The 13,717-nt window shown below is 41.5% G+C and overlaps 1 protein-coding gene across 2 annotated transcripts in view; it reads right to left on the minus strand.

The window, feature by feature from the left end:
• LOC144507907 (copine-8) overlaps positions 1-13,717 on the minus strand; it is a 377,739-nt gene that overhangs the window by 315,672 nt on the left and 48,350 nt on the right. The gene's annotated exons all lie outside the window — the stretch shown is intronic.

A 13,717-nucleotide genomic window follows, 5' to 3' on the forward strand; every position in this document is an offset into this window, starting at 1 on the left:
GCAAGCTAAGAGGTGACGCCAATCTATTGAAAAGGATGGAAGGTCTTGTTGAGCTGAATGGCCATTTTTCTGCTTGCTAAAAATTCCGATGTGATAAAATCAATTAAGAATCCAGAAATTAAAAATGAAGAGATTTATCACTGAGAACCCAGATGAAATTGCCCAAACTAATTTTGCTAAGGACTCAGAGGCTCCCATTTCATTAGATTGGCACAAATTAAAACCAATGCCTACAGGGCAAACAGCAATATTCTAATCAATTCTGGCACCTGGTCCCATACAGCCTACGCTACCCTTCTTTTGGAAATATAATATAATTAACTCCGCAGACTGATTCCAAATGACAATACACAAAAATTCAATATTCTCTGTTTATGTGTGTAATCTATTAACTGCAGGAGAATATATTACAATGTTTAATTGTTTCTATGAAGTTAGTTACAATTATCCAGCAAGATGAACCTTCACTAAATAATGATTCTTGATTAATATTGATTTTTGAGATATGGAAGTCACTAGCAATGCCAACATTTATTTCCCATCTCTAGCTTGCCTTCTTAAACTGCTGCAGTCTTTGTGGTGGTCCAAACACCCTCAGTGCTGTTGGGAAGGGAGTTCCAGGATTTTAACCCTGTGACTAGGATAAACAATGGTGTGTATCACATAACATGAATGATTTTGTGTCACATAACATTACCACTTTGTCCAATGACCTCTTCAGTTCTCGTTAATCATAAAGTTATGAAGTGTAACTTCACTTTAATCACAATCAGAACTGCAATAAGGCTAACATTATTCGTCCCAATGTGATTTCAATATAGTTCTTCCAGGAAAATAAAGATGGTTCACATAAATCAATGGATTGTCACCTCGTAACTTTCAAGAAAAAAAAATTGATCTTTCCAATCATATAAACATCACTTCATGACAGATTGGCATGATGTGATTTCACAAATCATGGAATCATAGACTCCCTACAGTGCAGGAGGAGGCCATTAGGCCCATCAAGCCTGCACTGACAACAATCCCACCCAGGCCCTGTCTCTGTAATCCCACATATTTACCTTACTAATTCCGCTGATAATAGAGGGCAGTTTCGCATGGCCAGTCAACCTAACCCACATGTTGTTGGACTGTGGGAAGAAATGGGAGCACCCGGAGGGAAACCCACGCAGACACGGGTAGAACGTGCAAACTCCACACAGACAGTCACAATTGTTGTGTGATGCATTCTTGATTTCAACCAAAGTGGAACATCATGGTAAATCCTTTCAAAATAGGAAAAATGCTTCTCTACTGGAAGGTTTGGACTATCAGGTAATTCAGGCCATTCTTATAGAGTCATAGAGGTTTACAGCATGGAAACAGGCCTTTCGGCCCAACTTGTCCATGCCGCCCTTTCTTTTTAAAACCCCTAAGCTAGTCCCAATTGCCTGCATTTGGCCCATATCCCTCTACACCCATCATACCCATGTAACTATCTAAATGCTTTTTAAAAGACAAAATTGTACCCGCCTCTACTACTACCTCTGGCAGCTTGTTCCAGACACTCACCACCCTCTGTGTCAAAAAATTGCCCCTCTGGACACTTTTGTATCTCTCCCCTCTCACCTTAAACCTATGGCCTTTAGTTTTAGACTCCCCTACTTTGGGAAAAGATGTTGACTATCTAGCTGATCTGTGCCCCTCATTATTTTATAGACCTCTATAAGATCACCCCTCAGCTGCCTACGCTCCAGAGAAAAAAGTCCCAGTCTATACAGCCTCTCCTTATAACTCAATCCATCAAGTCCTGGTAGCATCCTAGTAAATCTTTTCTGCACTCTTTCTAGTTTAATAATATCCTTTCTATAACAGGGTGACCAGAATTGCAAACAGTATTCCAAGTGTGGCCTTACCAATGTCTTGTACAACTTCAACAAGACATTCCAACTCCTGTATTCAATGTTCTGACCGATGAAACCAAGCACGCCGAATGCCTTCTTCACCACTCTGTCCACATGTGACACCACTTTCAAGGAGCTATGAACATGTACCCCTAGATCTCTTTGTTCTGTAACTCTCCCCAACACCCTACTATTAACTGAGTAAGTCCTGCTCTGGCTCAATCTACCAAAATGCATCACCTCGCATTTGTCTAAATTAAACTCCATCTGCCATTCGTCAGCCCACTGGCCCAATTAATCAAGATCCCGTTGCAATTGGAGATAACTTTCTTCACTGTCCACTATGCCACCAATCTTGGTGTCATCTGCAAACTTACTAACCATGCCTCCTATATTCTCACCCAAATCATTAATATAAATGACAAATAACAGTGGGCCCAGCACTGATCCCTGAGGCATAGCGTTATAGGTTGCCTGATGACTGGTTACAAAACAGCTTTGAGAGAAACCTGGGAATAGGTCATGTGTCTGATGGCTCAGTTGCATCAACAGTAATCGCTATAAATATAACTAAAAAGCTATAAAAGAAACATGATGAAAAAAAAAACAAGATCTGGAAGGAAAAATAAGGAATTGATCATCCTCTGTGAATTGTTGTTTGAAGCCATTACAAAGTCAAAGCTTCTTGAAAATATTGAAGTAACTCGAATGTATAAGCGCGCTAATGCATTGGTAGTTTGCTCATTATTTGAAGAAGGCAACTGAAGTCCACAAGTGAACTGAATCACTTATTTCTTTTTCATTTACAGCTTCACACATCCATGGCATTTTCCGAATGAAATGCAATGCAACAAATGCAATTTAATATGTTTACTTTATCACAGTTACACAAAAACACCTTTATAAATGATAACTACTTATATTTTCAAAGATAGTTGCCATTTTCAGAATTTAGGCCCGTACCGAAACCATCTGTAAAATCCCAAACAGCCCGTTGAAGGAATTCAGAAGATTCTGACTTCCTACAATGGTTGGCTATTATTATCAATGAGACTTCTGCTGAGAACAAAGTCAAAGGCATGAAGGTTTCTTCTGTTCATTTTCAAAAGGCAGTGACAATTTGATAATAGAAAGTCGGGTACGACGTTAGCTGAAAATCCGATATGGATTTTAAATTTTTGAGATAAAAGAGGACACACTGCAGAACATAACTTACAGTTCCCAGCTAAATTATTTTTTTTTAAAAAAGGACCCCAAAATCAGATGAGAGAAAAGCAATGGAGATGAGTTAACGAGATGAGAAAATAGTTTGGAAGACACAGACAGAAGGATAATGTGACAGCACAAAGGCCTCGCTTGTAACAATGCTAGAAAGCACTCTGGGGAAACTTTTGCTGCCTTTCTATGGGCAATCCAAGAGTAAAATCAGAAAATGTCAGCAAGAAAAGATAGAAGAAATTGCATTAAATACCACCCGATCATATTGTTACAATTGTTCGCAAGCAAACTTGGCTGCCCGTTAGCTGAAGAGAAATGGCTGGATTTCCAACTCCCAATGGATAAGCTGAAAAACACTGAACTTAAGTTTTGTTTTGCTGGGGAATCAGTTTTTCTCGGCCTTCCCAGCCCCAAACCATTTTTGTGTGGCCTTTTCAGGAAGGCCTTGGGTGCAAAACGCACAAGTACCTCTTGTCGAGTCAGAGTCCCCATTATAAGGGCCACAGGAAAATTGTCTTTCCTCTTGTACACTATCTTCATTTGGTGGTGTGGGTTTTCGAAGCCTAAATAAAGTACCTCCTTGGGGGATTTGTGACCACAGTGGGAAACCTGCTGAGGAGTTGGGAGTACTCTGAAAGTAGGTATAAACAGTTTCAACACCTTAGAATGTCACTATTTAAAGGTGGTACATTGTAATGTAGATGTGTTCTGAAAGCAGTGATCCATCACAGGGATCTGAACCTTTATGTAATTGTTCACGTGTATTATAGCACCTTTGCCATTGGAAAGGCACATTAAAAAATATAGTCTCTGCTGTCATGCCTTGCACTGTGATTTAAATTGACTGACAGCTCTGGCTGTTTAAAAACACACTACTTTTGAAAGTTGAATAAAATCTATGTATTTGCTCTCCTCAAGTGACAGGCATTCTGCTACATATTGGAAATGGGGCACCATTATGCTCTGTCACTTTCAGACAATGTATCTGGAGGTTTTATTATGATGCCTGTGGCCATTATAAATGCTTAGCTGACTTTTTGAAAGCTAAAAATGGCTTCAGTTCAGCAGGTGGTAGTGGGGATATTGGTAATGATTGCTGTGTTCAGTACCATTTGCCAGTCCTCAAATACTGAGGTCCTGCCTACATACAACAAGACCTGGACAACATTCAGGCTTGGACTTACAAGTACAATGTAACATTTGAGCCACACAAGTGCCAGGCAATGACCATGTCCAAAAATAGAGAATTGAAAGATCTTTTCCTGACATTCAGCATCATTATCATTGCTGACACCCTGACCAGCAACATTTTGGGGGTTACCATTGAATAAAAAATTAACTGGACCAGCCATATAAATACTGTAGACACAACAGCAGGTCAGAGACCAGGGATTTTGTGGTAACTCACTTCCCAACTCCCTAAAACCTGTCCACCATCCACAGGGCACACAACAGGAGCATGATGGAGAACTCCCCACTTGCCTGATTGAGTGCAGTTCAAGACAAGGTAATTTGCTTGATCAGAATCCTACCTACCACCCTAAAAATTCACTCCCACTACCACTGGTGCACAGTGCAGCAGTGTATATCACCTACAGTGTGCACTGCAGTAATTCATCACGGTGCCTTTGATAATGCCTTCTAAACTCTCAACCAACAGAATGACAAGGGCAGCAGACATGTGAGGCTGACGAGCCACTGAAACCTGTGCTCACATAGGTGTGACTAGAAGAACCCGCTGGGGTGAAGAGCTGGAAAATTCTGGCTTTGAGTGGGTTCAGGCGCTGACTAATTTACTGTTTCTCATCAATATTTCCAGATATAATTTTATATTAAAAAGTGTATCCATGGGTGGCACAGTGGTTAGCACTGCCTTCTCACAGTGTCAAGAACCCGGGTTCAATTCCGGCCTCAGGTGACTGTGTGGAGTTTGCACGTTCTCCGTGGGTTTCCTCCGGGTGCTCCGGTTTCCTCCTACAGTCCAAAGATGTGCAGGTTAGGTGGATTGGCCATGCTAAATTGCTCCTTAGTGTCAGGGAATCAGGAGGGTAAATTTGTGGGGTTACGAGGATAGGACAGTACCTGGGTGGGATTGTTGTCGGTGCAGGCTCGATGAGCCAAATGGCCTCCCTCTGCACTGTAGAGATTCTATGATTCCTTCAAAATCAGACAAAAAGAAAGCAGCCTTAATGATATCAGGAAGTCCCAAAGCCTTCCACAACCACAATTAAGTACTTCTGATGCGTAGTCACTGTTGTAATACAGAGATGTGGAGATGCCAGCGTTGGACTGGGTAAACACAGTAAGAAGTCTCACAACACCAGGTTAAAGTCCAACAGGTTTATTTGGTAGCAAAAGCCACTAGCTTTCGGAGCACTCACTACTCCTTCGTCAAGTGAGTGGGATTTCAGTTCACAAACAGGGCATATAAAAACACAAACTCAATTTACAAAAGAATGGTTGGAATGCGAGTCTTTACAGGTAATCAAGTCTTAAAGGTACAGACAATATGATACAGAGAAACATGACAGCAAATTTGCACATAGCAAGGTCCCACAAACTGCATTGAAATAAATGGCCAAATACTCTGCCATAATGAAAGGATGATTGTTGATCAACAAACCAGGAAAACTTGCTCTTCTTTGAATATTACTGTGAGAGTTTTTATGTCCACCGGATAGCACAAGAGTGGTGACTTTGCTTAAGATCTCATCCAAAATGCAGCACATGGGACAGCACATGATACCCTCCGTGTGACACTAAAGCATTTACATGTGTTATGTGGTCAAGACTCTGGAATGGAGTTTGAGTCCACAATTATCCGGACGCAGCATCAAAAGTGACGACAGTAAAATTTGTCTCCTATAAATACAACTTTAGTAGTAAGTACCATGAGAAAACTGCTGAATACTATTGTCACAAACATACAATTGACAACCGGTATTAAGGACCTGGCAAACTATAGTTCCTGCAATTATCTTGAATTATATTGAATTCCTCCGTACTAATGGCTGACGCACTGGAACATAATAATTATATCATTAATTATTTTGGAATGTGTGCATGGATACAGTATCAACTGGACATTAAAACAGAAATTCATATAAAGATAATGTATTTATATTTTTACTCACTGAGGATTTTAGTTCTAATGAAATATCCTTAGGCTTTGGCTGCATGAATCCATCAAGGGCCATGATATTTTCCTCTACTTCGTGTAAAGAACACAGCACAGGAACAGGCTCTTCGGCCCACCAAGCCTGCGCCATTTACGCAGTTTCTATCCCTCTGTTCGCCTCCTGTTCATGTGTCTATCAAGATAAACCTTGAATGTTGCTAACTTCCACCACCTCTAGGCGACCATCACCCTCTGTGTGAAAAACTTTCCCCGCACGTTTCCCCTAAAAACTTAATCACCTCAAACCTGTGCCCTCTTGTGGTCAATCCTTCCACCTGGGAAAAAGCCTCTATCAATCCTATCTATGCCTTTCATAATTTTGTAAACTTCTATCAGGTTATCTCAGCCTCTGTCTCTCTAGTGAAAACAATCCGAGTTTATTCAACCTCTCCTCATACCTGAAACCCTCCAGACCAGGCAACATCCTAGTAAACCGTCTTTGCACCCTCTCCAAAGCATCCAGGTCCTTCTGGTGGTGTGGCGACCAGAACTGCAGGCAATATTTCAAATGCTGCCTAACTAAAGTTTGATACAGCTGCAACATAACTTGCCAACTTTTATACACTATGCCCTGGCCGATGAACGCAAGCATGCTGTATGCCTCCTTGACCACCTTATCCACCTGTGCTGTCAATTACAGGGATCCATGGACCTGAAAGCTCAGATCCCTCTGTATGTCAATGCTCCTAAGGGTTCTGCCATTCACCGTATAATTTACATCTGAATTTGATCTTAAGAAGCACTAAGTTTTCATTTCTCAACCTGGAAACATTTTGAATCAAAATGAGCACTGTACACTGTTGAATGTCTGTGGCAGCTCGAGCTCCCTGGAACAAAACAATGTAAAAAAAAACTTCACCTCTCGATTGCTTTTGTTTTATTTTAATTTTCTAATTGTCTGGACAATTCCTCACAATCTTCAGATTACACATTCAGGTCAGATATTATTTAATCTGTTTCTGTGGTCAGAAAACACAAAACTTTGCTTGTGATGCAAGCCTATCCTCCCATTTAATTCCTCAATCCCACTGTCATTTTTTTTCTAAATGTAGCATTTGTGTAAAGCGAGAATGGTCGTCATGTCCAAGTTTCAGCTTTTGCCTCAGTTGAAGTATTCCATCAATTTGAGTATAACTTAAGCCAAGCATTTCTCCCTGGATCTTGACAACTTTCAATCATAAAATGTGAATCTGGGTTAAAAGAACGATCCACTCGGATTGAATCTACTGGCATTTGAGTGGAATATGATTTGTCAAAGTGGTGAGAGGTGAAAGTGGTTGGATATTCCTCTTGGGAACATGTTTGGTGAATCGAGCCGTTTTGTAGTTTGCAAACTGCACTCCCAACTGACGTGTGACCTTTGCACGATTTTTAATCTTCTCCCACAAGGTTCGGGTTTGCAGTGCAGTTTGCGATGGTGGCACTGTGGTTAGCACTGCTGCCTCACTGCTCCAGGGACCTGGGTTCGATTCCCGGCTTGGGTCACTGTCTACGCGGAGTCTGCACATTCACCCCATGTCTGCATGGGTTTCCTCCCACAGTCTGAAAGACATGTTGGTCAGGTGGATTGGCCATGCTAAATTTTCCCTCAGTGTACCCGAACAGGAGTGTGGCAACTAGGAGATTTTCACAGTAACTTCATTGCAGCGTTAATGTAAGCCTACTTGTGACGCTAAGAAATAATAATAAAGAAGAGCAAACCGCTATGAGAGGAGTGTGGGGCAGGCTGGTAAGAAGGCCACCTTGGTTCTCGGTAATAGGCGGCACCCAACATGGTTTGAAAGCCCCGTAAAGATAACCTCTCACCCTTCACACTCTCCCACCCAACCACTGTCACTCCAAGTGCCCTCCATGCATCTTCCATGGAACCTGGAAGCTCATGTTCCACTTTGTCGACAAAGTGGAACATGAGTGTCCACTTTGTACATTCCTCGCATTCCACGCAATATCAATGGAAAATATTGTACATTTCTTGAAGAAAAGCATAAATCTCTCACCGTCTAATAAAAACTTTCATCAAACACTCTTACCGTTGACACTGAGAATAAATGCATTCTGCCACATGAAAAAAAAAGCTGTATAATACCTTGTAATCTTAGTAGATTGTGTCAACAAACCAGAATCCACATCAAAGGCATGATCTGTTTTTAAAACCTCTTAAATTGTAATTCATTCTCAGATGAATTGGACACTGCTGTTCTGAAACCTTGGCACTTGAAGCTCACCCAAGCATTCATAATGGCCTCAGCTGTCCAAACAATGGAGAACTCTCCAAGATGGAAATAATAATGCCAGTGATAGATGGTGTGAGGTGATGAAAAAATTCAGACCTCCTCCAAAAGAAGTGAGGCCATTTGTGCACTGAAATGCATTATGGCTCAGTGTTGCACGGGTGCATAGCAATCGAGGATGCCATGCAGAGGGCAAAATGAGTGGCACACAAACCTTGATCCCAGATGAATGACCGGGTGATAATCTCAAAGGCAGTGTGAGAAAAGTAGAGGGAACATTGGTACGAATAAGCATATATACAGCACAGACACCAGAATCGACCTGTTGGGCTCTGTGGTGTTTTAGACTCTATTGTCGGAATTTTACCACCTCACCCGCCCGAGGCCAATGGAGAATGCTGATCTAAAAACCTCGCCTGCCCCGATTCCGGAGCAGGTGTGCCAGTATTAAAGATTATAAGTTGTTAAAATAAAAGTCACTCTCCTCAGTTGTTCAGCTAAGAAGCATTTACCACATAACCATTTGATCATGCTGGAGGGACTGCTATTTCTCTGGGAGTCTAGACTGTGGAGCAATTATAAAGTAAACATTTCATCTGTCAACAGGAGCTTACACAGTCAGCTTTAATCCACAGCAGTTATCAATTCTCGATAAGTAAATGTTGACTTCAGCTGAGGGATTTTAGAATTGCCTAGGCAGCACACTTGGTGGCAGGTGCACAAAGTCTGCAACCAGCCATTACATTCCCCTAGTCACAACAACAACAACAACAACTCATTTTCATATAGCAACTTTAACAGAAGCCAACATCCCAAGGTGCTTTACAGATGGGCAATCAGCATCAGACAAAATAATGACACTGAGTCAAACAAGGGCACATCTCGACAGATGGCAAACGATTTGTCAAGGAGGTAGGTTTGAAAAAGGAGCAGAAAGAAGGCGTGAGATTCAGGGAGAACGTTCCAGACTTTGGCTGAAGTATGGCTGCCGCTGGCGAGTAAAAGCTCAAGAGGCCAGAATTGGAAGTTCTGGCAGAATTTTCAGACTGAAGATGTTACAGAAATTAAGAGCCTGTGAGGGATTTGAATAGGAGGATAAGAATGTTAAATTTGAGACATTGCTTATTTGATTTATTGTCACATGTATTGGTATACAGTGAAAAGTATTGTTTCTTGCGCGCTATACAGACAAAGCATACTGTTGATAGAAAAGGAAACAAGAGAGTGCAGAATGTAGTCTTACAGTTATAGCTCGGGTGTAGAGAAAGATCAACTTAATGCAAGGTAGGTCCATTCAAAAGTCTGATGGCAGCAGGGAAGAAGCTGCTGTTCTTGCTGGGCCAGGAGCCGACGTCCATCAACATGTGCTGTGATGAAGGAATAGGAATTCAGGTGCAAGACAGGATTCAAAGAACATAGAGTTTTGGATGAGCTCAAGTTGGAAAATAGGAGGCCAGTGAGAAGAATATTGAAATAGTGGAACATGGAAGCAATAATGAGGTTTTGAGCAGTAGATGGGCACAGGCAGGCATGGAGATGAACAAAAGCAGTGAAGAGGAGAATATGAATTTGGTAACACAACGCAGGGCCAAATAGGACTGGGATATACTGGAGAAGCAGACTGAGAATGCATAGATCATTATTCAACATATGTATAGACAGGCCCACCTACAAATCACACATTAACCTCATCTATGAATGGGTAAAGGATTAAACATGAGATTCCCACTTTGTTTCTAAACCCGCTCACTTCTGCTGCCATTTAACAATTGGATTCCAGCAGTGTCAATGTCATGTGATGCGAGAAGGTCATTCTTAAAAGTTGATGCTCAATGATATCACCCAGACTCCAAGGTGACCAAGGTCAAGCAGGGTTTTAAATCAAGAGCATTGTGCCAAATTTGGGTGATTTCACTTCAGGGAAGATCATAGAATCATAGAACCCCTACAGCACAGAAAGAGGCCATTTGGCCCATCGAGTCTGCACCGACCACAATCCCACCCAGGCCCTACCCCCATATCCCTATATATTTACCCACTAATCCCTCTAACCTACGCATCTCAGGACACGAAGTGCAATTTTTAGCATGGCCAATCAATCTAACCCGCACATCTTTGGACTGTGGGAGGAAACCGGAGCACCCGGAGGAAACCCATGCAGACACGAGGAGAATGTGCAAACTCCACACAGACAGTGACCCAAGTCGGGAATCAAACCCACATGGAGGCTTTTGAGAGGGTCTGGAATAGATTTACGAGAATGGTTCCAGATTTGAGGGACTTGCAGCTCATAGTGATAAAATGCACTTTTAGCCAACCAATTTGACTCCAGAAGATTGGCAAAATGTGATTGCCATAATGACAACAACAAAGAAACAAAAAGTGAAACTGTGTGTAGGTGGCGGGAGGGAGGGGCATGGTCAATGTTGGTGTTGCCGTCACAACGCAGGTGCAAAACTGTCTTTTACACTGCACATTCAAATATAATTACAAAAATTGAAGCACAGTATTGCATTATGGCCAATGATTCTGTTGCTGAAACTTACTGTTTCAATTCTCACCCCCCTCTGTTAATTTACACCTTTCTGCGCTTAGTGCCATCTTTAAATAGCAAAGAGAATTCAAGTGGCTAAACATCAAAGTTCTTGCATATTTGATTTGATTTATTATTGTCACATGTATTAGTATACAGTGAAAAGTATTGTTTCTTGCGCGCTATACAGAGCATACCGTTCACCAAGAAGGAAAGGAGAGGGTGCAGAATGTAGTGTTACAGTCATAGCTAGGGTGTAGAGAAAGATCAACTTAATGCGAGGTGGGTCCATTCATAAGTCTGATGGCAGCAGCTGAACACTTGCAAACATAAACTGCACCAATATTAAAAACAACTAAAATTTGAGACTGGTGCTGGGATTGCACAGGAAGGATTCATTGCCATGGTAACATGCTGGCTTGATTAGGTATATATAGCTATACTTCACCTGTCACAGAGGTCACCAGCCACCACAGAAAGAAGCGTGAGCGATAGCTACAAGGGAGAAAAGTCAGGATGTCTGAATATGTTCAAAAATTTCAGTGTCTGGATAACTTTGTAAACCTCTCGAATATATCGTAGCTTGCTCCAACATTGTTCATTCTTCATTTAGCATCTTGATTTCCCTGGGGCTGAGCAAGGAGAGTTGCATAGAAACATTTTTTTCCAGTCAGAACGGAAACTGTGAATGCCTGCGTGCAGCATATAGTTCATAAATTTAAAAAGGGTACCTTTGCGAACCTTTATAGTGCAGAAATGTTGTCCAATGTCTAAGCAATATTTATGCACAGTTCCACCTAAATTTGGACACAATTTCTTGGCTTATGTTTTCTAGTTTGTTTTTGAGTTACATAGCATATTATTTCACCAATGAGGTGCTGCTCTTACAAATTAAATTAAGATTTATTTTGTCTCCAACATAACCATGTGCCACATTTACTGTATTTAGAATTGTTGAGAATATTCTTAATAGGCAGCCATGCAATAAAGTCATTAAAGTTTAATCACTTGGCATTGTGGTGGCCAACCGTGGAGAAACAGGTCAGAAATAACAAGATTTGAATAAGGTTCTCTTTGTGATATTCTGGCAGCCATTTAAAATTTAATGCTGGCCGGCCAGGACACCCAGGCTTCACAAAGCTTGCAGCTTAAAAGGAGGTGAGAACAGCTGGATTCAATGCTTTATTTGGCAGCATTCCTTGTGGGCCAAGAGGAGCAGTTGTGCTTCCACCTACCACCACCGCCCCTGCACCCCCACCCCTACCCTACACCCTCACTCTTCAAGTAACCTTCTGCCCCTCCAAACCTACAATCTTTCCCAGTCCCTCCTCCCCTGCAGTTACCAGTCAAATCACCCCCACCCCTCCCCCCCCACAAAAGCCCACAATGTTTCCTGCCAACCCCCACCCCCAAGTGATCATCCATCTGACTGCACAGCCTCCAACCCAAAATCTTTTCCTGGTTCCTCACAACTTTTGAATCCCCCCTCACCCATCAAGTTGCAATGTTTTGCCATGCACCACCTCTTGAGTGCCAGTTCAACTCCACCAACCCATTTCCCGCAATGCTCCTGTTACTTGGAGATAAATCTAAGCTGCCCCAAACTGCAACATTCTGCTGCTGGATTACTGCTGCCCAACAGCCAAACTAGACTGTCTATTTAGTCAAAAACTGGGTTTGAAACTAAGTTTTTAAAAAATGATAAGGAGCTCCCACTGTTGATTTAAGCAGACCCCCCACATTCCAGGCATTTCTATGTTTTGCCAAGCAACACACGCCCAACTCCCTTCCTGCAAATATTTGGACCAAATTACTCCATACACATTATTAAAAATATTTTCCATAACATTTTCTGCATATAAAATTATATCCCTTTGGTATGTCAATATATTTTGCAGTATCAACCTGTATTTCACATTCATTTCCTTTAACCAGTATTCTTTGCCTAAACTATGCAACCTAACATAATGTTATCCCAATTTCCAAAACACTTCCATTAATATTATTACTGTTCCTACATAGTCCATCGATAACTCCTTCTTCACGTAACATGTAATCCTTGTCCAACAACATGCCCTCTGATTTCCTGTGAACAACACAATGGGAGGCTAAAGAGGAAAAAAATAACTCTGCAATGATAACACTGTTTCCCGATGGCTGGTTGACATGGCCTTTCCAAAGATAAGACAGGAATCTCCAGGAGTGCCAACTTTTGCGGAGGATTCCCTCCTGGGAGTGTGTCAATATTTGCAGCGGAAATGTTTTAAACCACCGCTTTAACATGTCGCTGAGGCAGAATATATTGATCTCAATGCTCTTTCAGAGCAATGTCATGGCTCTTCTAGAATATTTTAATTAAACACTGCCCTCTCCATCAAAGCAACAGCAACTATTTGACAGCGCCTGGGTTTTGAAGGGAAATACTGTTCCATTAAAAAGCAAAACATTCCTTAGAATTTAGCAATTTGAGGAAGGCAAATTGTATGAAAATCTTTTCCTTCTGCTCACTGCTTCAGACCATTTAATTAAAAATAATCCCGCCTGTATTGGGGCACATGCCTATGACAATAAAACAGTCACTTTAATTAATGAGCTGTTCGTTGTCAGTAACAAAAAGCACAGAGTGAAAGATATATTCATATATTCTTTTACATTTTGTTGTACAGTAATC

The sequence above is a fragment of the Mustelus asterias genome, chromosome 19 (assembly GCF_964213995.1).
Source record: "Mustelus asterias chromosome 19, sMusAst1.hap1.1, whole genome shotgun sequence".
Classification (NCBI taxonomy): Eukaryota; Metazoa; Chordata; class Chondrichthyes; order Carcharhiniformes; family Triakidae; genus Mustelus; species Mustelus asterias.